The following is a 26587-nucleotide window of genomic DNA, read 5'->3' as shown; positions in this document are numbered from 1 at the left end:
AAAATGTGTAGGTCTTGTGCACTTTCGTTCGCACGCCTTTTTCGAAAAAAAAGATGTGATCTAGGGCATAAACCGTGTCCACGTTACAAGCTGTTAAAAAAAAGAGAGGAAAAAAAACAAAAAACAAACAAAAAATATATCTTTTGACTGAAAAGCCAGCACACTTTTGAAAAGAGATAATTTCCTGCTTTTCTTTGAAAAAAATTTTACTGATCATAACCAGTTTTTGAAAAAAATGTGTGTACACCTGAAGGGTGAATGCTATGAAAATTTTCCCGAACCCCCCAAATGGACTCGGATGAATGCATGAATTGATAAAAGAACATATTTTGGAAACACTGGGTCGACTTAAATAGGAAAAATGAATCCTGAGCTCTAGTGTCACATGACCATAAAAACTTGATGCTTGAGTGTCCACATGGGTGCATGCATGACCAGTTTTGTATAAAATTTCATAATCATCATTGTTTCATGTGTGTCATGGAAATAATGTGGGACATCCCCTTTATCCTTGAACCATTGGCCAGACCAACACCCTGACATATATCATGTCCATCCATTCTACAAGCCTTGAGCCAAAGTCCCAACTCACTATAAACCTTTCCCTCAAAAGAAAACAAAAAGGAGAAAATTCCCGATCAAAAGAATCGGCAAAAAGCAAAAAGAGAAAATTCCCAATCAAGAAAAAATGGGAGAAGGCAAAAAAGAAAGAAAATTCTCGATCAAAGATCGGAAGAAAACAAAAAAGAAATATACAGAAAGGTCTTTGGACCAGACTGTTGGATCGAGTGGCCTCAGAATAATTAAGAAAGGGGCGGTTGAATTAATTATTCCTAAACCTTTACCAATTAAAAATTACTCTTTTAAGGCTTTTACTAAATTGTTAAGAGAATGATGAATAGAAGAGAAACTTAACAGAAAGTAAAAGCGAAAATTAAATGCACAGCGGAAAGTAAAATAGTAGGGAAGGAGGAAACAAACACACAAGAGTTTTTATACTGGTTCGGCAACAACCCATGCCTACATCCAGTCCCCAAGCAACCTACGGTCCTTGAGATTTCTTTCAACCTTGTAAAAATCCAATTACAAGCAAAGATCCACAAGGGATGTACCCTCCCTTATTCTCTTTGAACCTAGTGGATGTACCCTCCACTAGAACTGATCCACAAGAGATGTACCCTCTCTTGTTCTCAGTCAAACCCAAGTAGATGTACCCTCTACTTGTACCACAAAGGATGTACCCTCCAATGTGTTGAGACAAAGATCTCAGGTTGTTAAACCTTTGATACTTTGTGAATGGGGATACAAAAGAATTCTCAAGCGGTTAGTCCTTTGAACACTTTTGTATTAGGGAATGGTAAGAATCAAAAGAATTCTCAGACTATGTCGTATTGAATTCTTTGACAAGGGAGAAGGGAGACACAAAAGAATTCAGGCGGTTAGTCCTTCGTTCTTTTGGAAAAGGGAGAAGAGAGACACAAAAAGAATTCAGGCGGTTAGTCCTTGGTGAATTCTTTTTGGCAAAGGGAGAAGAGAATGAATAGCACAAGTTTTCAAGGTTTGGAAAACCAGAAAACTTCAGAAAGCTTTTGGTACAAAGAAGAAGAAGAAGTTCAAAGAGATTCAAGGCTTGTAAAAGATTGTTGAATAAGTGTAAAAAAAATATATTTAAAAGCAAATCAAAGCCTTGCTTTTATGGACTCTTCATGTCTGGTCAAAACAACCATTTAGAAGAGTTATAACTTTTAGAAAAACTTAAAACCAATTTGAAAAAGTCAAAAACCTTTTGAAGAGTTACATCTTTTGATTTATTCATAAACAGTCACTGGTAATCGATTACCAAATTAGTGTAATCGATTACACAAAGCTTTTGTGTGAAAGGATGTGACTCTTCACATTTGAATTTGAATTTCAACGTTCAAAGGCACTGGTAATAGATTACCAAAACTTTGTAATCGATTACAGCTTTTTGAAAATAATTGGAACGTTGTAAATTCAATTTGAAAACTTTTTCAAAACAATTTTGCTACTGGTAATCGATTACTAGAGAGTAAAAACTCTTTGGTAAAGGGTTTTGTCAAAAATTCATGTGTTATTCAAAGTTTTAAAAAACTTTTTAATACTTATCTTGATTGAGTCTTCTCTTCATTCTTGAATCTTGAGTCTTGAATCTTGATCTTGATTCTTGAGATCTTGAACCTTGAATCTTGATTCTTGATTCTAGGCTTTCTTCTTGTGTCTTGAATTCTTCTTGATTCTTTTCTTGAACTCTTGACTTGTTCTTGATTCACTTGAGATGTTCTTTGATTCACTTGAGTTGTTCTTTGATCTTTGAGCTTTTTGTTCATCACCTTTGTCATCATCTTTTGTTGTCATCATTGTTATCATCAAAACACCTTTGAATCACATTCACCATGAAGCTTTGCTTATACAATCTCCCCCTTTTTGATGATGACAACTTCTGAAATCAAGAAACACACACACACTTTTTGCTAGTCGATCACTCTCATAAATTCTCCCCCTTTGTTTTTGAATTTATGCTTATCTTAAAATTAAATTGATTACTCATGTGAGTTCTTGATTTAATCCCATTTCTCTCGCCCTTTGGCATCAACAAAAAGCCAAAGTGCGTATCAAACTTAAATATGCAAATATAACTAAACATTCATACAACATTCATGAAAAACCATCAATCAAATCATGAAGTAAGAACCATGAAGCAACAATCATAAATAGATTAACTATGAAATCCACATAGTCAAATAACATACTTGTTTAACCATACCATGCAAATAAGGAAATAGTAAATTGTTCAAATACCATATACCATGCAAATAAAGGAAATACTGATTTGTTCAAATGTCATAATAATATAGCCAAATACAGGAGAATAGAAAACAATCAAACAAGATATCATAACCATTCATCACACTAGAAATATAATACTTCATAGAATGTCATATAATCCAGAAAGTCAGTCATAATAACCAAATAAAAGTAGATACCACTAATCATATATCATCAAAATAATTGAGTTTAAAACTCATAACCATAAACAACCATGAGCAAGTAAATATAATCATCTTGTTCAGTCATGCTAATCAAATAATAAAAGAAATACAAAGTATTCAAATGTCATAAAAACATACCCAAATACAAGGATTAGAAACAAAATATAATCATTAAACAAGAAAATAGAAGGTTATAGAAATCAAGCACGATAATAAATTATCCTCGCATTATAATAGAAGCATATGTGCATAAATAACAAATAAGTCATAAGTGATCAAAACACAAATCATTTGTCTAAGTTACTTGCATCTAGAAATCCTAATTCTCTTCTAATGGTGTAGAAAGAGTCTTTGGTTAGTGGTTTTGTGAAGATGTCTGCAAGTTGGTTTTTAGTATCTACAAATTTTTTAAAAATACAGTCACATTTTTCCTAAGACTAAGTGTTAATTGACTACCAACACTTACCAAGATGAGTTTTTATTAACATAGAAGGTTCTATCATATCAAAATAATTTTATTTGAAATACAATATAATAATTTTGAAAAGCATAAAAAATATTTTGAACAATCAATCAAGTAATTCAAACATATCAAACAAGAATTATACAAGGATTGAAGGATATAGATCACAGGAATTATCAAACATTCAGATTTGTTAAAGATAATTTAAAAACTTAGAAAGTTCAAAGAACTCAATCAATCATGTAATCATTATTTTCTCTTAACCTACATGCTCAATATCTTTATCATGCTCATGCTTGATAACACATTTTTTTGAACAAAAAAGATACTTTATATATGAAAATTCTTATATAAAAATAAATAAATATAATATAATGGATTTTGAAAAACTTTATGAATGAACCTTAAGCAAGTAATTCTCATGTCATATTAAAAAATATGCAAGAATCATACAAGAGATATAAAACCATACATAACCATTCATAAATGACTAATCACATATTACATCAAAAATCATGCATAATTATTTTAAAAATATATATTATCAAAATAATCAACATAACTTTTAAATATAAAAAATCAAAATAGCTTTCAAGCACAATCAATCATCAATCATTTCAAATTAATTAAATTTAATTAACAATCAACTAACTGTACACAATACTTTAAAAAAATTCAAATTTCAAATTTTTAAATTTCAAATTTCAAATTTCAAATTTCAAATTTCAAATTTCAAATTTCAAATTTCAAATTTCAAATTTCAAATATTAAATTTTAAATTTTAAGTTTTAACTTCCAACTTCCAATAAATTCCATTTTCAATTTTCAACTTCTAGTAACTTCCATTTTCAACTTCCAACTTCTATTTTCAACTTTCAACTTCCAATAACTTACAAATTTTAATTTTCAAACTTTCAATAGCTTCCAAATTCTAATTTTCAAACTTCTAAAAAGTTGGACACAATTACCAAAGACAAAAAAATCAATCATGTATATTGAAATTCTTTTAAACTAAATATAGTTAATTAATCATGATAAATTTTAACATAATTAAATAATTTTGGACTTATCTTCAATTTATAGAGCTAAGTCTGTTCTATTGTAATCGAGTACACATAGTGGTAATCGATTACCAGAGAATTAAACCCTAAATTTTAAGTATCAAATAACAATCATCAACACATATCATGGTAATTATTTACTTAATTCAATTATTCTATCATGTCAAAACAAACAAAACATAAGCAATTCAAGCATTAATCAATTCAAACAAAATCCAATTAATCATATATATTCAAAATTAAAACTAAATATAATTAACTAAACATTGTAAACACAATCAAACAATTTCAACAATTATTTTCTATTAGCCACAAAAATAACTTAACTGAAAATACTAATCATACCTTAATTCATAGAGATGACTTAGATGTTACCTCTTTTGAGATTTTACTGATATTGTTGTCGTTGTATGTAACATGTCCACTTTTGGGGGAATGGTTGTAAACTTGGATACATCTCCCATCATATGCTTGGAACATCCACTGTCGATGTACTACTTCTTCCTTACAGATTCTTCTTCGTTGTTATCATGAGATTTTGTCATGATACAAAAGTTGACTTGGTCTTCATCATGATCATGGAATAACCTGTTCCTGAAAATACTTTTGAAAGACAAAGAATCCAAAGAGGCCATTTATCTTGAAGTGGTTAGACTTTCTACAAGAAACCTGCTCTGATACCACTTGTTGGATCGAGTGGCCTCAAAATAATTAAGAATGGGGGGGTTGAATTAATTATTCCTAAACCTTTACCAATTAAAAATTACTCTTTTAAGGCTTTTACTAAAATGTTAAGAGAATGATGAGTAGAAGAGAAACTTAACAGAAAGTAAAAGCGGAAATTAAATGCACAGCGGAAAGTAAAAGAGTAGGGAAGAAGGAAACAAACACACAAGAGTTTTTATACTGGTTCAGCAACAACCCGTGCCTACATCCAGTCCCCAAGCGACCTGCGGTCCTTGAGATTTCTTTCAACCTTGTAAAAATCCATTTACAAGCAAAGATCCACAAGGGATGTACCCTCCCTTGTTCTCTTTGAACCTACTGGATGTACCCTCCACTAGAACTGATCCACAAGAGATGTACCTTCTCTTGTTCTCAGTCAAACCCAAGTAGATGTACCCTCTACTTCTACGACAAAGGATGTACCCTCCAATGTGTTGAGACAAAGATCTCAGACTGTTAAACCTTTGATACTTTGTGAATGGGGATACAAAAGAATTCTCATACGGTTAGTCCTTTGAACACTTTTGTATTAGGGAATGCGAAGAATCAAAAGAATTCTAAGACTGTGTCATTTTGAATTCTTTGACAAGGAAGAAGGGAGACACAAAAGAATTCAGGCGGTTAGTCCTTCGTTCTTTTGGAAAAGGGAGAAGAGAGACACAAAAAGAATTCAGGCGGTTAGTCCTTGGCGAATTCTTTTTGGCAAAGGGAGAAGAGAATGAAAAGATGAATAGCACAAGTTTTCAAGGTTTGGAAAACCAGAAAACTTCAGAAAGCTTTTGGTACAAAGAAGAAGTTCAAAGAGATTCAGGGCTTGTAAAGGATTGTTGAATAAGTGTAAAAAAAATATATTTAAAAGCAAATGAAAGCCTTGCTTTTATAGACTCTTCATGTCTGGTCAAGACAACCATTTAGAAGAGTTATAACTTTTAGAAAAACTTAAAACCAATTTGAAAAAGTCAAAAACCTTTTGAAGAGTTACATCTTTTGATTTATTCAGAAACAATCACTGGTAATCGATTACCAAATTAGTGTAATCGATTACACAAAGCTTTTGTGTGAAAGGATGTGACTCTTCACATTTGAATTTGAATTTCAACGTTCAAAGGCACTGGTAATCGATTACCAAAACATTGTAATCGATTACAGCTTTTTGAAAATAATTGGAACGTTGTAAATTCAACTTGAAAACTTTTTCAAAACAATTTTGCTACTGGTAATCGATTATAATAATCTGGTAATCGATTACCAGAGAGTAAAAACTCTTTGGTAAAGGGTTTTGTCAAAAATTCATGTGCTATTCAAGGTTTTAAAAAACTTTTTAATACTTATGTTGATTGAGTCTTCTCTTCATTCTTGAATCTTGAGTCTTGAATCTTGATCTTGAACCTTGAATCTTGATTCTTGATTCTAGGCTTTCTTCTTGAGTCTTGAATTCTTCTTGATTCTTTTCTTGAACTCTTGACTTGTTCTTTGATCTCTAAGCTTTTTGTTCATCACCTTTGGCATCATCTTTTGTTGTCATCATTGTTATCATCAAAACACCTTTGAATCACATTCACCATGAAACTTTGCTTCTACAGAGAAAATATCTGAACAATACGGAATTGTCACAAGTAAATAAGAAAAGAAAGAAAACCATGACTTGAGGTGGTCTTCTCCCCTTGATCGCCAACAAAAATCCTGTGCACTAGTGGCTTTTTCCCCCCGCACTAAACAAATATAGAAAAGGAAAAGGCCAAAACACTCAAAGCCAAATTTCCCACCAAAAAGCACCCTTTCCGGAGATGTCAACATCTTCTAGTAGAGACAATTTTAGTCTCACAATTATCAAGAACTACGTAGGTCTGAGTTCCTCATCACAAATTGAGGATACGTAGGAGCAAAAACCGTGCTTTTGTCGACCACCCCACCTTTGTTACCGTGACCCAAGAGTCTGGTGACATGCGGGGGAACCTTATGGTCCTGCACCTTTTGTCAACCAGAGGCAAGCGAGCCCGTTGACACACAAAGACAAATTATGGTCATCTGCACCTTTGTCATCCAGAGGCAGCGGGCCCGATGACGTGAGGGGGAACCATTTGGTCCCGCATCTTTTTTTCTTCACCATCCAGAGACAATCAAGTCTGGAGCCCTATGAATTGATTGCTTAGCACTGTTCATGCATCCTCCACCATCAAGTCCGGAGCCCCACGAATTGATTGCCTAGCGCTGTTCGTGCATCCTCCATCATCAAGTCCGGAGCCCCATGAATTGATTGCCTAGCGCTGTTCATGCATCCTCCACCATCAAGTCCGGAGCCCCACGAATTGATTGCCTAGCGCTGTTCATGCATCCTCCACCATCAAGTCTGGAGCCCCACGAATTGATTGCCTAGCGTTGTTCGTGCATCCTGCATCATCAAGTGTGGAGCCCCATGAATTGATTGCCTAGCGTTGTTCATGCATCCTCCACCATCAAGTCTGGAGCCCCATGAATTGATTGCCTAGCGCTATTCATGCATCCTCCACCATCAAGTCCGGAGCCCCACGAATTGATTGCCTAGCGTTGTTCGTGCAGCCTCCACCATTGAGTCCGGAGCCCCATAAATTGATTGCCTAGCGTTGTTCATGCATCCTCCACCATCAAGTCTGGAGCCCCATGAATTGATTGTCTAGCGTTGTTCATGCATCCTCCATCATTGAGTCTGGAGTCCCATGAATTGTTTGCCTAGCGGTGTTCATGCATCCTCCGTTATCAAGTACGGAGCCCCCGGTGAGGGGAAAATACAGTTTTTGTTATTTTCCCAATCGGTTCCTTCACCAAAAAATGTGTATACGTGTATATTATGTTATTTTTGGTTCTATGTTGTTCAGAGAAAAAGAAGGAGAGACGGGAGTCAATTATTTCAAATCGTTTTGGTTGGAACTATGGTAATTAAGATCAATTAAATCCCCATGATGGGCAAAGGAAGGCCTTCGGGAATCATCATAGATTAATTACGAAAAAGGCTGAGACGGATGAAATCAATGTCTTATCTTTACTTTCCTCCTATCTCCGATAAAAGGTAAGTAAAGAGGGGCAACTGTCATACCCTAATTTCGTCTGGGGACCATTGTTTGGTGGCATGCAACCTTCGCTTGACCGCCTTGAGGTACTTAACCCCCATCGTTAGGTAATTCGTAAAGTTCCGCAACATTCTGGAAGTAAAAAAGAAACATTGTTGCGCAATCCGTAAAGTTCTGCAACATTCTGGAAGTCAAAAAGAGCATTGTTGCGTAATCTATAAAGTTTCCCAACATTCCAGAAAGAAAATGGATGTCGTTACGGAATCCGTAAAGTTTCATGAGATTTCGGAAAGAAAACAGCCAAAAACACAAAAATGGGGGGGTGAACTTATCAAGATAGGGGTGTAAATAGAAATTCGAGTCTAGGCCCTTCCGAAACATTTTGGAAGTTGGGTTGCTTAATGAGGAAGCAATTGGGCGACAAGCTCCTCCACGTTTTTGAAAAATGGTTTACGGGGCTTCCGTAATGCTTCCGTAAAATTTCCGAAAACCTTGGGTAAGCATATTTCACTCAACATTGGTGAAAGGGAAGAGAAAAAAAGATGGAAATCAAATCCGAAACACTTCCGTAACTTTTCCGTAAAATACGAAAAGGGGGGTGAACTTAGTAATTTGGGTGCGCTTAGAAATCTTCTTCATTAAGCCTCTGGGCGGCAAGCACCTCTCTTTTTCTCTATAAATAGAGGAGGGGGGCTGTTTCAAAAAATACGCATCACCCCTTAGCTATGCATTTCGGCTATTTTGGGCAAAAAAACGTTTTCGTGAAGAAAAATCGAGTCGAAGTGCTTCCGTAACGCTTCCGTAAGCGATTCTGTGAAAATTCTTCATCGTTCTTCACCGTTCTTCGTTCGTTCTTCATCGTTCTTCGGTCTTCAACCGGTAAGTTCCCAAAATCGAATCTTTCAATTCATTTTATGCACCCTTAGTGGTCCCTACTTGTTTTGTGTACTTTCACTTTAATTTCGCTTACTTTCAGTTTTCTTTTCTTTCGTTTTCAACGTGCTTTAACCGTTTATTTACGCCGTTTTCTCACCTAATAATTGATAAAATGAATTTCAACCTATCATTTGTGTTGTAATCTCGTTTAATCACTGTTAAAACAAAATCTAACCGATCATTCACGTTGTAATCTCGGTTAAAACAAAAAAGGAAAAATAATAATAAAATAATCAAAATATCTTTGAATAAAATAATCTAAAAAATCAATCGGACGTTTTTTTTTTGGAAGTTTCCTTGGATCAATTGACTAATAACCAAAGTGAAACTAAGGCTAAAATCATCTCACAAATCAAGCTTTGTTCGCAAAAAAACACTAAAAACCGTTTTAAGGTCCAACGCCTTAAACGATCCTCTTTGCTTTTATCGGTTAACATGGACTGTTCAAAAGCATAAAATCAACATGTAACTTTACCGCTTTTGCGAGAACTACGTAGGTCTGATTTCCTCTTCGATGGAGGATACGTAGGAGCAAAAGCCCCTCTTTTGTCGACCTCGTGAGATGGTTAGAGGTCCAACGCCTTAGCTTTCTCACCAAGTAAAATGGATCATTTTAAGGTCCAACGCCTTAAATGACCCCCTTCCAAGTAAAAAGAATCACTTGATTCGCCCCTTTTGAAAGAACTATGTAGGTATGATTTCCTTATCACTATTGAGGAATACGTAGGAGCAAGGGAAACACCCTTGTCAACCACAAAAAGATAAAAAAATACAAAAAGGCATAAAAAGACATAAAAACGTAAAAAAGGGAAAATAAAACAATTTGAAGACATCTTTGCACACTCGATTAAAGGCTGCCATCCTTTGTGATGGACGCGTGGGGTGCTAATACCTTCCCGATGCGTAAATACAACTCCCGAACCTTTCACACTTAAAGTTCATAGACCACACCTTTCCGGTTTTTCCGACGTTTTCCTTGAATAAACATTGGTGGCGACTTCGCGCATCTTCCTCCCATGGAAGACGCACCCGTGAGCCCTCGCGTCGCCCTCCCGCCGAAGGCTAGGTTGCGACACTATTGTTAGTGAAAGCCAAGAGTGACTTAGTGTTAAACAATACTTGGGTTTCTTAGATTTAGGGGGAGTCTAAGAAAGTGCTACAAGTGGTATTAAGTATACTTGTAAAGCTAGAAGTGGTAGGTTAGAATACTTGTTTTGTAATAAAGTTTTAATTAGTAGAAACCTTTATTGTTGCATGAAGGATAATTGGACGTAACTCAAGTTGAGTGAACCAGTATAAACCAAGTGTTTCTACTTATCTTCTTTGTGGTTTATTGAGCATTCTATTAATACTCTTTGTCGCTTCTTCAATACCAAGTGGTTATTTGAAAAACTATTTTTTAAAAAAAGAACTCTTTGTTATTAAGTCTCTGGATGATCAAACTTGTCCTTATTAAAATATGTTTTTCTCTTCAACAGACGACCTATCTTTCTTTTATATATATATATATATATATATATATATATATATATATATCTACGTCAAATGTTGTAAAAGTTCATTGTCTTTTATTAGCACACTATTCAATCCCCCCCACCCCTTCTAGTGTGATTGTTGTTATTTCAAGTGACATAGCTAACTCATATTCCTCAGGAAGCCCTTCAATGATAACATCAAGTTTCTCTTCCAAAGCAATTGACACACCAATCGAATCAAGAGAATTTACAAGCTACTGAATACAAAGCAAATATTCAAACATTGACCTATTTTCCAAAGCAACATTACAAAGCTTGGTTTTGAGTTGATGTGTTTTCACACCAATCATGGATTGGAAATGAGAGTGAAGCTTATCCCAAAGGTGCCAGATAGTTCTGCAACCAATTAATTGCGAAGGCACCTCGCCGAAAATTATTGATTGAAGCCAGGACAACAAAAACTAGTCTTGTTCCCAAGCAAGGTACTTCAATGGGAACATAAAAGCGATGCTTCAACCATTGTCATTTGTCTTTGTTGGGAAACTGGAGAGGCAACTGCAGATCATGGTGATTGTTTCAGAAGCGGTGAAGTAAAGTTTGAAGAAGAAAGGGATGCACGTTTTGCCATGGAGGAACTGTGATTACATGCTCTCTAAGTGACTCTCTCCGTCTAGCATTAGGGAGAATGACAAGCAACCCCTATCCTCCTTTGTGCAAGTTGTTGTCATCGTGCCAAAAATGATGTCCTGTGGTGATGCGGCGTCTATGGAGAGAGGGACTACGGTTGTGACCAAAATGGCTTTTCTACTTAAGGACAAACTATGTGCCATTATTTTCTCCTATTTTTTAACCCTTTTTGCACCATTTTAATTACTGATTAGTCTTAATTGTCAAATTAATTAGGCCGTTTTATTATTTGGGCTCATTAAGCTAATTTGATGTTTTTAATCTAATTTCAGGAATTAATGAAGGATTGGACTTGAATCCAGAATTGGGTTTGGACTTGAAGATGACAGACTATTTTATTCTACAAAATTTTATCTTATCTAGATATTATTTAGATTTGATCTCATCTAGATATTATTTCATCTAGATCTTATCTTATCTTATCTAGATTTGATTTTATTTTATTTATAGGCTTGGATTTAAAATAGATTTGTAACCTTTGGGGCTGGAAAACTATATAACAGCACCAAGGTTCTAGTTTAGGCCCCCCCTCTCTCTCTCTTTCTCCTCTCTACTCTCTCTCTCCTCTTTTGTTTTTAGTTTTAGGCTTTCTTCTTCTTTTAGACACTTTTTTGTTTTGCAATTCCAGTTGTTACTTTTCGTTTTAGCAATAAAATTTTGTTCTCTATTGATTAATGGAAGGCTAAGTCTCCAGTGTTGTTTTCTCTTGAGGATCAAGCACAGCTCTCTTTGAGGTTCTATTATTGCTATTAAATTCTGCTCAATTTTTCCTCTTCACCAATTACTTTGTATTTGTTGCTATTAATTCATGCATGCTTAGTGTTTGATTAATTGTCTCTGTGCTTAATTTACATTCATCCTTAATGATCGTTCATGATTAATTGGTATATGTGTTGCTTAATCACATAATGAATGCCTTATGTTTAATTTCGCTTAGTAATTTAATTTAGGGTTGGATTAAGTTGTTGAACTGATAAAGGATAAACTCTCATAACCTAGGATAAGAGACTTGCTTGTGAATCAAGGGGAAGCAACGTGTTTTAATTCTGCTATTTTTGAATTCACATCTATTCGCTATTTAATTTACAAAAGCAAACAACCACCCCCCCCCCCCCCCAATTCATTACTATTTTCCTACTATTTGTTATGAGCATTTGGTTTATCATTGCTCGTTGGCACCGTTGCCGGGGAGCAGTGGGCCAAAGGTTCATAATAACTAGTTATTCGTGTTTTATGTTTAGTTGTTTTACTTTTACTTCTTTTGTTTAATGTGTTCATGTTGTGTTAGTGTGGTTTTCTATTTTATTTCATGTTCTGTTTTTCAATTTAGTAGTACCCCTTGTTCAGCACTTTTCCTGTTTCAGTTTATTGTTTTGTTGTGAATAGTTTAGAGGTTGATTCTGCGTTACTGTTCACACAGCATTACATTAGCGACGGTTGTTTACAATTTAATTGGCGATTTCTGTTTTGATAGTTAGGGTTGTTATTTTTTGCTGAATTTTTGTGTGGGAAGTTCTTTTGACTCATATTTTGTTTGAAAAATACCAGGAACACTTGGTGTGGCTGGATTTGAGAGATTCAAAAAAATTTGAGAACTTATTTTTAGCAAAACTTAAAATAGCCATAACTTTTGCTCTGGGTATCAGAACGACTATTATTATATATGTATTTCGGGTAGAAAAAAATTTCCCATATTGTGGCAACCTAGCAGAGCTCGGTTGAGGTCTCTAACTAGCCAAATTCGCCTATTTACTAAGTTTTTTTTATTTTTCAAGTTTTATTATTCTATTTTTCTAAACTTTCCTTAGGCAGTTTCCATAGTTAGACTTTGAATTTTTGTTTGAAACATTTTGTGCTATCTTTTCATGATTTTAGGGTGTTCCTCACAAAATTTCAGCTCATTTTGATATCGTTTGAGTATAGTTGTAGTTTTACCCCCCTTGTTAGGTGCTTGTTGAGAAACACATTATTTGCTGCCTATAGTGCATGACTAGGGGCAATCCAGGTGATTTACAACCCTTTGATCCTGAAATAGATAGAACCTTTCATAGATTAGTTAGCAATAAAATTTCGTTCTCTATTGATTAATGGAAGGCTAAGTCTCCAGTGTTGTTTTCTCTTGAGGATCAAGCACAGCTCTCTTTGAGGTTTTATTATTACTATTAAATTCTGCTTAGTTTTTCCTCTTCACCAATTACTCTATATTTGTTGCTATTAATTCATGCATGCTTAGTGCTTAATTAATTGTCTCTGCGCTTAATTTATGTTCATGCTTAATGATCGTTCATGAGTAATTGGTGTATGTGTTGCTTAAACACATAATGAATGTCTTATGTTAAATTTTGCTTAGTAATTTAATTTTGGGTTGGATTAAGTGGTTGAACTGATAAAGGATAAACTCTCGTAACCTAGGATAAGAGACTTGCTTGTGAATCAAGGGGAAGCAACGTGTTTTAATTCTGCTATTTTTGAGTTCACATCTATTCGCGGTTTAATTTACAAAAGCAAACAACCCCCTGCCCCAATTCGTTACTATTTTCCTACTATCTATTATGAACATTTGGTTTATCATTGCTCATTGGGAAACGACCTAGGATCACTTCCTAGTTACTGCATTTTAATGTTTATTTGATTCGGGTACGACCTCAATCACAAACCATACATCAAATTTTCTATTTTTAATTCTAAATCTATTGAACTTGATTTGGTGTTGTTGGTTTGGTGTTGTGTTTGAATCTAAATATATCTTGATTTCATGTTGTACTGTGGTTGATTTGGTGTTCTTTTAACATGTGATGTGATGATGACAAGGGCATAGGTATCCTATAATTTAATTAAAGAAACATGTGATGTACTTTCGTTGAACAAAATTAACACTGTTAGGAAGTAGGGGATAAGAGTGTAGTGTAATGGAGTTGTAAAAGTTGAAAGGTTTTGCATAGGGTAAAATAAAGAGGAAATATGCCTTTAATAAGTTTTAAACTTGGGAGTGCAAATGTAATTTGCTTTATGTTTTGAGGGGAGATTTTGTTAGATTTTTTATAGGATTTTATTATCAGGCTTGTCAGTCTAACAAAATTGTAGTATGTGTGTTGATCAAGGTTCAAAAATGGGTCATGACAATATTCACATAAGTTCCCTTCAAATTTGGAGGCAAGACAATTTTTAATCAGGGATTACCTCACCAAGTTCAATAAAAAATCCTTACTAGTTTGCAATATGGATCACAAACTCCCTTCCTATATTACTAGATTAGCACTCACTCATTTCATTATGTATGTAGCAAGAAATGAGGCCAAAATGAATAACTACTGCTCTAGGGAGGAAAAATATACAAATTTGGAATGTTTCAAAAGTGTTATGAAATATGAGGATAACAAGCTTTCAATTTCATTTTTTTTTTGAAAAAGGACCAGACCTTCAAATTCTTCCATGGGCTATTGCGAAATGTCGTTGCTTGAATGAATCTTAATTACACTTTCCATAAGGATCGATTTTCATTAAGGGCTACATCGGTAAAAGATTAAATTAAATATGAATCAAGCGTAATTAGTTTATCTCACTTCATCTATATTCTTTATTATAAAAGAGAACCCCAAGAAAATTACTGGTGTGACCCTTCTTAGAAAATTGGCACCTGTCCCTTTTGCTGGGTTTATTGTCATTTTGATGTGTTTTTGGTTTGTTCTGAGCTTCTACACGTGGGTGCTTTACGTGTTGATTTTTTATCAGCAAGTGGTTTACGTGTTAATTGTTTTGATCAGCAAGGAATTTTTGTTCCATGTGCCTGATGGCTAAGGTAGCTTCCACTCTTTGATTGGGCACGTGGTTTGGGGGTTTTGTGCAATCCCATGGGTTGTTGTTGTGTCATTTTGGTTTGTTTCTTTTTCAAGTTTGAAAACAAATCTGGATTTGAAGGTGTGAGGCTCGGCCTTGGTCGTTTCTTTTCTAACTTTTATGTGTATGTCTATGATTTTCGTTTTTGTTTTCCAGTTTGGTTTTGTTTTGTTGTTGGGGTTGTTCTGTTTTATTGTTTAATATCTTTGCATTCGGTTTGGTTTCAGTTTGTATGTGTGTTAGTCTATTTCGCTGTTTTTCTTCTTTGGTGCTTTGTTTACTAACTTTTATATTGTGCATGGCTGTGATTTTACAGTTTTTCTTTGGTTGACAAGTTTCTTTTGGGGTTTGCTTTTCCTCCGTTGCTGGGTTTGACTGTGAGAAGAAAAGGTAATGTTTATGTTGTGCATGTGTGTTTTAGCTTTCGTTTCTCTTTTGCTGGGTTTGTTCTGATTTTGCTGTCCTTTTGTTTTCTTCTTCGGGTGCAGCACACCTGTGGTTTACGTGTTTGTTTTTTTCCTCAAAAAGGAACTGTTGTGCCATGTGTCTGATGGATAAGCTAGCTTGCATTGTTTGATTGGATAGGTGGTTTGGGTGTTTTGCAGAATGGTGTTGGCCGTTGTTGTGTCATTTTTGTTTGTTTCAGTTTTCAGTTTGAGAGCAAAACTATTTGTTTGGTTGGTCGTTTGTTTTCAGAACTTTTATGTTGTGCATGGCTCCTATATTATAAAAGAGAAGCATAGGAAAATTACTGGTGTGACCCTTCTTAGAAAATTGGCACCTGTCCCTTTCACTGGGTTTATTGTCATTTTGATGGGTTTTTGGTTTGTCCTGAGCTTCTACACGTGGGTGCTATACGTGTTAATTTTTTTATCAGCAAGTGGTTTACGTGTTAAGCAAGTGGTTTACGTGTTAATTTTTTTATCAGCAAGGAATTTTTGTGCCATGTGTTTAATGGCTAAGCTAGCTTCCACTCTTTGATTGGGCACGTGGTTTGGGGGTTTTGTGCAATGCCGTTGGTTGTTGTTGTGTCATTTTCGTTTGTTTCCCAGTTTGGTTTAGCTCTGTTGTTCGGTTGGTTGTGAGAAGAAAAGCTAATGTTTTTTTTGTTGAATGTCTTTGTCTAATTTTTCTATTATGCATAGCTGTGATTTTACATTTTTTTCTTTGGTTGAGAAGTTTGTTTTGCAGTTTAGTTTTGCTGAGGTTGATTGGGAGAAGCTAAGGTAATGTTCATGTTGTGCATTCTTTGCTTGAGAGGTTTGTTTTACAGTTTGTTTCATTTTCAAGTTACAGAGGAAAACTGTTTGTTTGTTTGGTCGTTTGTTTTCTAACTTTTATGTTGTGCATAATTGTGATTTTCCTTTTTGTTTCCCAGTTTGGTTTAGCTCTGGTGTTCGGTTGGTTGTGAGAACAAAAGGTAATGTTTTTTTTGTTGAATGTCTTTGTCTAATTTTTCTATTGTGCATGACTGTGATTTTACAGTTTTTCTTTGGTTGACAATTTTATTTTGCAGTTTAGTTTTGCTGAGTTTGATTGGGAGAAGCTAAGGTAATATTCATATTGCGGATTCTTTGGTTGAGTAGTTTGTTTTATAGTTTGCCTTTGTTTGGCTATTAGTTTTGAGTGTGACAAATGAAAATTATACTTTTGTACCCAAGTTTGGGTTTGGCTGAGAGAAGTTGAGGTTTAACTTGAGGATGGTTGTTTTTTGCATGGTTTGTTAACTTTGGTGTTAATGGATTCTTATATGTTAATTCTGTTTAGTCACATGGGCAGATGTTTTGTCCACATGTTTATTTTTACTGATTTATATGGAGTTTATTATGGTCTTATGTATGTTTTGTGAATTTTCTTCTTTGTTTTGTTGGTGACAGGCTGTTAGCTTTGGTTTGCAGTGGTTGAGGTGGTAGTTTAGTTTTTTCGCCGTTTGACTATATGCTTGGTTTTTAACTAATGTTCTGTTTTTCTTGGAGTTGTTGTTCAGGGTTTGTGATTATAAAGTTATGGCATGTGTTGCTGATAAAATAAAATTGATAGATGGATCAAGGGAAGCTCTTAAGCTTTTTGTAAGGATCACTTATCTTTGGTTCATTGGGATTCCCGGAAAGACTGAACAAGCCGAAATGGTGGTTGTTGATTCTGATGTACGTTTTTGGTGGTTTTTTAAAATTATAAATTATGTTATTATATTAATGGTCATTCAATGAGGTATTTATATGCTTTCTATATTGTAGGGATATGAAATCCATGTTGTTTGCAAGCAGGATCAGCTGAAGTCTCGCAAGGCTAATTTGAAAGAAAATTTGACTTATGTGATCCATAATTTTAAAGTTATCAAGAATGATGGGAAATTTAGAGTTTGTGATCATGAATATAAATTATGTTTTACTGGAGTTACTGTTGTTAGGCAATGTGATATGGAACAGTTACATTTTAGGAAATTCAGATTTGTTGATTTTTTCAGTGTCATTGCTGGTCATTTTAAAATTGGACTCTTGGTTGGTAAGATCGTTGTTTGCAATTTGTGGATTGATTTTGATTGACTTGCTTATGGACAGGTGCTATCCTGTACACTCTGGGAAAATTACTGCTTATAGTTTTTGTCTTATTTGAATGATATTGAAGATGAAAAGCCGATCGTTATTCTCTTGACTCATGCTAGGATTAAGGAAGCACAGGGTCAGTGTAATGTTAGATTTCTCAATTTCCATGCTTACTAGATTACATTTTTTTGGGTCTAATCTGTAGGATCATATCCGGCATCCATCAGTAATTCTTTCAAGGCGTCTAAACTCATGATCAATGACCTCGTGCTGGAAATTCAAGAATTTAGAGAGAGGTATTTTGGCAATGTGTTAGTTATGTGATTGTAATTTCAAATTGTTAAATATGTAAGTAATGTTTGTTGGGATTTTGCATTTGTTGTATTGTTATAGCCTTTTAGATTTAGGGATCGAGATTAGATCAATTTTGGCGCCTATTGGACAAGGGAGTTCATAGGTTTCAGGGTCATCTCAATTATCATCAAAAGATGCATTTTTGTCAAAGACTGAAGTAAAAAATATCTCTCAGATTAATGCCAATTCAGAGGTGATGTTCTTATTCATTTTTAGCTTTTCTTTGTAGAAAATCTAATGTCAGTTTCTTCAAACAGGAGTTTGTTTGTGTTACTGTCTCCAAGATTACAACTATAGTGATGGACAACTATTCATGGTGTTATCTGGCTTGGGGTCAATGTTATAAAAAAGCTGACATGCAAACTGTGCCGTTCACAAGTCTGTGTGGCAAAGAGAATGATCAACCTGTACTAAGGTGATTGATTCACTGTTTAATTAGTATGACGTTCATCAACTACTTTTTCTTATGCTGGTATCTATATTGGCAGGTATCGGGTTGAGGTGATGGTTAATCACAAGGGTGAACAAACCAAATTTTTCATCTGGGATCGTGAAAGTGCACAGTTAATTGGTCAGTCAGCGGATGAAGTCAACAGGCTCAAAATAGAAGTATGTTATTGTATTGTCATGCAATGTGTTTTAATTTACACTAAACATTTGTTACCTTGCTATCGATTTTCATTCTTCTTTTTCTGCGCAAGGATAGGGATGTTGATTTAAATGCCTCTCCTCAAGCACTAGATAAGCTATTGGGTTGTTTCCTTGCATTCAAAGTGAAGGTGCAACCAAGGTTCGGGAATTTTGTTGTTCTTAAATATTCAGATGAATCAGACTTAATCAATGTTGTGCTAGATATGATTCTCGATAGTGAGGTTGTGTTTTGTCAAATCTATTTTAGTTATTGTGAGTGTATGCATATATTCCATTTGTTTTTTAACTGTCGATTCATATATCATGTAGCCATGTTGCAAGATCGAGAATTCAATACTTGAGTCGACCGATCCTACAGAGCTTGAATCTATGAGCTAACATTGTCTTTCTCTGTTTTTCTTGGTGTATGTTGCAATGATGGCAACAAAATTTAGCTGACTCATCAATCAATATTTTATGTAGCAATCTATGTCCATTACCGTTGATCATGATCGGTCAATGCTTGGCTCAAGTGAGCCTACAGAGCTTGAATCTGTAAGTTGGGGTTGTCATTGTGTGTTTTTGCTGGTGTATTTTTGGATGATGTCAACAAAATTTAGCTTACTAATCAACTAATATTTTATGCAGCAATCTGTGTCTGTTACCGGGGATCATGACCCTCTTCTCAGGATTCCATTGACACCAACTAAGCGCGTATCTTCCGATGAGTTGGATAATGAATGAAAAAACTTTTAGATTTCACCTGCTGAAGTTTCCTCGAACAAATTAGCCAAGCATTCTCTGCCTGAATGAATTATGTTGTTGACATGTTGCCTTGGATGTTTTTTGATGATCGTATGGTCAAATTGTACTATTTACCCCATCGCAGTTTTTGTGGTTTTTGAACTCTTTGCATGGAGGACGTTGTTGGAACATTAATTTTTGTTAAATAGATTTTGAAGTTGCAAACAAAACTGGTTTTTCCCTCTTTGATTAAATGAAACAGTAGTTTTTTGGGACTTTGCATTACTCTATTTGTTAACCCTGTGATGAAATTCCAATATGTGGATTGTTGTTGTCAAAATCTTAATGAATGTAATTAATTCAAGTTAGCTGATGAATTAATTTTTTGTCCTCTGCTCAGTGGTAATCAAAGAGACATTGAATACAAGCATTGTTTCGATTCAATACAAGGATGCTGATGAATGTTAACGAGTCAAGATAACTGATAAAGACAAATTGAATACAAGGATTATTTCCATTCAATACAAGAATGCTGATAAATGTTAACAAGTCCAGATAACTCATGAATTAAGGTTTTTTTTTAAGGAATTACACATGAACTAAAATGACATTTACTAATTAAAAACTCAGTTTTTTTACTACTCAAATATTAATGATAAGTCATTAGAATCAGTAAAATAGGAAATTGCTATTGCACAACTAATTTGGAAATTTAGTATAATCAGTACTAAGTGAGGAGAGATTCAAGGCAAGGATTATTTCGATTCTATTAGAGATGAGAATTGCAAATATGACACATTGATCAGTCAAAGAGAGATTGGACAGCATTTGATATCAAAGTTTTCTCTACCCTGCATCTTTAGTTGTAGTTTTGTGTTGTAATTTCAATTTAATGTTAAATTTTCTTTTTTATCTTTCTCTACCCTGCATCTTTAGTTGTAGTTTTGTGTTGTAATTTCAATTTGATGCTCAATTTTCTTTTTTATTACAATGATAACTGTCAAAATGTCTAATCACATTTAATCTAGCAAACGCAGATTTGATATTTCCCATCTCTTGCTTTATGTCAATTAAGATTTGTTTATTAAAATTTACCCATGAATCTTTAGCTGTACTTTTGGATGCCAAAATAAATCTGTTAATTAATTATGAAATCCATTATATAAAAATGTCTAATCACATTTAATCCCCCAAACCGGCATTTCATATTTGGCATCTCTTGCTTGATGTCAATTAACATTTCTTTATTAATTTACAAAATATTCCATCCTTTGTTGTAAATTGCGTTCTAAATTCTTGACCTCTAAAAGATATACAATGTCATAGTGAGAATTATAAATAAGATGTTTTCTTTTAGAAAAACATTAGTCTGTTCAACTTGACTTAATTTGTCTCTATTCTTAAGTCATGACAACTGATTCATTAGAAGATATAAATTCTGAATCTCCACAAGGTATGATGATAGAAAATCCTTACTCACTTTTTTGCCCAAATTTTAATTATATCTATGATATCTAACGTAAATTGTTACAGCATCTGATTTTAATTCTTTGTCTGACGATGAAAATTGTGAATCCAATAGTAATGAACCTGCAATCGATACTGAAGGTAATAATTATAGCTTTGATATAACGTTAATGATATCAACTGATATCCTTTAAATTAAATTCCACTATCTCATTAGACAATTTCAGGCTATTCTGACTTGGGTGATCAGGCCATGGAATGTAGACATTGCAATGCAAAAATGTTGTATGATGAAAGAATTTCAAAAGATAGAAATACAACAAGTCCAAAATTCAGCTTATGTTGTGGAGATGGGAAAGTTGAGCTTTCGTTATTACAAAGTCCACCGAAATATCTTGAACGACTTATGTTTGATGGTAAAACAAGTGATAGTAAAAATTATCAGTGTAACATACAGACATACAACATGATTTTTGCCTTTAAGTCTGCTGGTATTAAGCTAGACAAATCAATTAATGAAAGTAGAGGACCTCCTACAATTAGAATTCAGGGTCAACCATGCCATCAAATAGGCAACTTATTACCAATGCTTGGAAAGCAACCAAAATTTTCACAATTGTATATCTTTGATACGCAGAATGAAGTTGAAAATAGAAATAATACAATGAGGTAGTACTTCTTTTGTTTCTTTTATTATCAAATATGAAGAATTCTAATTTGGAAAGCATGTTTTGTGACACCAATGGATGTATTTTTATATTGTTTTTTGCAGTCAACATGTTGAAATTCAACCAGAGATTGTTTCAACTTTAAGTCAAATGCTGGATGAGTACAATGTCCATGCAAAAAGTTTTAGAATGGCCAGGGACAAATTGGCAGATAGTCAAGTCGATAATGTAAAATTGAGATTGATAGCTGCACGTGAGAAAGATGGTCGTACATACAATCTCCCAAATGTTTCTGAAGTTGCTGCTCTGATTGTTGATGATTTTGATCCAGACTCAAGAAGGGATATTATTGTTGAAACTCAAAATGGAGAATTACAAAGAATCCATGAATTACACTCTAGTTATCTAGGGCTCCAATACCCTTTATGGTGAAGATGGATATAGACCTGATATACTTCACCGTTGTACACCTAGCAGCAGAAAAAGGAAGAGAAATCGTCTAACGATGAGAGAGTGGTTTGCTTATAGACTATAGTCCAGATCAAATGAAGCACAAACTTTGTTGCATTCTAGAAAACTATTCCAACAATTCATTGTTGAAGCATACACGATGGTTGAGTCTGAAAGACTTAGCTACATTAGGAACAATAAAAAAAAACTTAGAGTTGACAAGTATTGTAGTTTACAAACATCATTGGATGCTAGAAGCAGTAAAGACTCTTCTAAAGGAAAAAAAGTGATTTTGCCGCCAACCTTTGTTGGCAGTCCATGTTATATGGACCAACTTTACTTTGATAGTATGGCAATATGAAGCCATGTGGGTTTTCCAAATATTTTTATTACTTTAACCTGTAATCCAAATTGGCCTGAAATCTGTAGAGTACTTGCACCTTCGAATCTAAAAGCAACAGATAGACCGGATCTTATCTCACGTGTTTTTCAGATTGAAGTATGAACAGATGCTTTTTGACTTAACAAAAAAACACCTGCTTGGAAAAGTAGTTGCATATGAGTTTGCCATTAATATGCTTCTTAAAGTTACACATTTGTTTATTGCTTTTCATTTTTCCCTGATATGATACAACTATACAGAATTTCTATATTACTGTTGCACTATTAATACAATCAGCTAACAATTGCAAATATGCACACAATTGAATTTGAAAAAAGAGGACTTCCTCATATGCATTTATTGCTATTCTTACACCCAAATAATAAATATCCATCTTCAGATGACATTGACCAGATAATATCAGCAGAAATTCCTTCACATGAAAATGACCCTGAACTCTATACATTAGTCCAAAATCATAGGGTACATGGGCCATATGGAATTCTCCAATCTAAGTCTCCATGTATGAAAGAAGGCAAGTGTAACCGTTTTTACCCTAAAATGTTTCACCCTCAAACTGTTTTAGATTCAAATGGCTATCCAATCTATCGTAGAAGAAATGATGGTCGTACCATTTCAAAGAATGGAGTAATTATTGATAATAGATATATAGTACCTTACAATGCAAAATTGCTGAGGAAATACCAAGCACATATAAATATTGAATGGTGTAATCAAAATACTTCCATTAAATATCTATTTAAATATATAAACAAAGGTTATGACAGAGTCACTGTTGTTGTTATTCATGATGCAAATGGTACACTTGAGAATGCTATCAGTCAAAATGATGAGATTAAAGAATATGTGGATTGCAGGTAATATTAATTCAAGATGTATACTTAAGTTACTCATTGTTTCTTTAATTAATTTTTTTAATTATGAATTTTTTTATGTCAGATATATTTCTCCATGTAAAGCTACTTGGAGAATTTTTGGTTTTCCAATTGTGACACCCTCTACCCCGACATATAAATAAATAAAATATATAAAAAAATATCGGTAACCAAATTCACACGGATAAAAGGTTCACATTCACTTCACTATTGTCAATTAAAACTTATTAAAAATATATTTGGCTCGAAACAAGGCCGTCAAAATTTACAAAAATATTTTGTTAAATCAGTGAGATAAAATAAAATAGACTAACATTATGTAATTAATATAAAACTTATGCCTCACTGTCACATCCTATTAGAGCATTGTGTCCCGACGTCCTTCAGCACAAGGTTCCTTTAAGCACTTCACCTAGCCATCTGCTCCCCCGAACACAAGGTTCAAGATCATCACAGGATCCAAACACAAACAGCAAACCGGGAGTGAGTTATCACATTCCTAACTACTAGAGAGAAACAAAACAACATATAGTAGCCAAATACAATTTACTAAGCATATCTCACATTATTTCATCACTTTGTCATTCAAAATTCACTTTTCATCCATCAATCACACTTTTCAATCATCAATCACATTACACAAGAATCACACGTTCTGATCAAGACATAATAACACCTCAATTTCATAATTAACAATTAGCAGGCGCATGAGACAATTATGCTAAGACTCAAGCCTACATGCAATGTGGTACCATGTCAGTGAAAAACCACCCTGGGGCGCTTAGGAGTACATAACAAGACACACCACACAATGGGTTTGCCAGGTCACTCTCACTAAGTAAGATCATAGGGAGACCAGTTAGGGTCACGATGTTTTGCGAGAATGCTCCAACCATATGGGATCAACATAGGCTTAAAGGAGCACTCAAATCTGGTGACCCCCAAGGCCTACACTCCGAAGAGTCCGTTAGGGCCTCTCCCTCCTGATTCAGATCCAACCCCTAAAATCATTTTAGCACACAGACACTGCTAGTTAATTATACAATACCCACGACCTCACACTCGTGTCTTAAGCACGTACAACATATTGCGCTACAATTTAACACTGGTTCCTAAATAGGAACCTACACTTTCTCTTTAACACTGGTTCCTAAATAGGAAACCTACACTTTCTGTTTAACACTACACATTTACACTTTTCTTAAGATAACACTGGTCGAGTTATTGTACAATTCATAGCTTACAACACAAATAATGTCACATCAAGAGTTAATCACACACTTATTCACAACCAAAAATCATTCACAATTTCACATCTCCTAATGTCATAATCCACCATCACATGTTTTCACGTATTTCACAATTCAACACCTGTTCTACTTTACACTTTTACTCAATCTCAATAACAATATTATAATCTCAAGGCAACATATCATTCCATAATTCATCACATATTTCATTTATAAGCACTGCTTATGAATTATACAATACAACGACCTCACACTCATGTTTCAAACATGTTTAACACAATTGTGCTACAATTTAACACTGGTTCCTAACTAGGAACCTACACTTTCTCTTTAACACTGCGCATAAACACTGGTCTGGTTATTGTATAATTCATAGCTCACGATATAATTAATGTAACATCAAGTGTTAACACATCCACTTATTCACAATCGAATATCATATCCACACTTTAAAATCTCATAACATCACATCAACCATCTCATAACATTCCCAATGATATTCATACAGTACAACATACACATGTTCATCAAATTTAACCATAATATTCTCAAACTCCAACACTTAATAATTTTTGGAATCATACTATAACACTCTACAATATTATTTACATAAATTATTAATATAAATAACTACCTCTATATATATATAAACTAGCATACATCATATTGAATCAAAAATTACAAAGTAAACTTTCAATGCAAAAATTCTAAATAATTATATGAACACTTTGGTCAATTTCAATTATGATATTAATTTTTTAAAATTATATATAAAAACCTAAACAGCAAGAAAAAGAGAAAATACAAAATCAATATCTCTCTAAATTTCTCCTTACTTTATTTCATCAATTCATATTAATTAGAAAAAGTACCCGATTTATAGGGTTCACGCTCAACACAATAGCATAGCAATTGGTCTGTCAAACATATATAATTCACTATAATAATTATAAGGATAAAATGAAAATTGCAAAACCACTCCAAAACCCATTCCAATTGATATTTCTAAGGATCCCTACACATGTTCTCACCAATTCCCAATTGTGAATAACTCATCCCTTACCTCTAAGCGGGCTCACATGTCTTCAGCCAGCGATAGCAGCATCTCTAGCGGTTCCCTGAGATTCCTCCAATTTTTTTCCTCTAACTACTCCAATAGAGTTCCCAAACGTCAAAGAGACAGAGAAGGGATTGAAGCCTCCACTTGTACTGTCATCATGCGATTTATTTTTCTCCCTCCAAAAATATTATCTCGCAAATCCCAACGGTGAAAGCATGCTAAACTGCATGTCGAACCGCATATCCAAATTTCATGAAAATCCAACGGTTAACGAAACCGGGATCATAGTTTTTCCGAGACAGCTCTGGGTTTCTACGGGAAAGGAAAATGTTACAATGTGAGGTATATTTCTCTTAGCTCAGACATAATATCGAAATTCCCAATGGTGAGAATTCTCGAAATTGGGTTACAGACGTGGTGCTCAAATTTCATGACGATCCAACGGTGAATGAGTCGGAGATCGTCATTTTTTTGAGACAGGTTAGGTGGCCTACGGGAAAAAGAGAGGGTTTTGGGAGAAGAGAAAAAAAACGAAATTGTGAGGCAGAAGAGGCTGAGGAGTCAGTATGAAAACTGACCTATCATGTTGTTATTTATAGCTAGGGGCATTTTTGACCTATTATTTACTCTATTTATTTATTTATTATTTATTATTTTATAAAAACAAACTTTATTTTATTCTCTATCAAACAAATAAATAAAATAACCTTTTTATTTTCTCTCAAATCATTATTTTAATTAATAATTATATCTCCTTATTTATTTATTTATAAAATCTCATCATTATTTTTAAAATTCTATTTATTTATAAATAACAATTCTTTTTAATCTAGTTTACGAAAATTGAGATGTTACACCAATACATGCTAGAAAGCCTACTGTGGAGAGATTACATTT

Source organism: Glycine soja, chromosome 2, assembly GCF_004193775.1.
Source record: "Glycine soja cultivar W05 chromosome 2, ASM419377v2, whole genome shotgun sequence".
Lineage (NCBI taxonomy): Eukaryota > Viridiplantae > Streptophyta > Magnoliopsida > Fabales > Fabaceae > Glycine > Glycine soja.
This window is presented reverse-complemented; position numbering follows the sequence as displayed.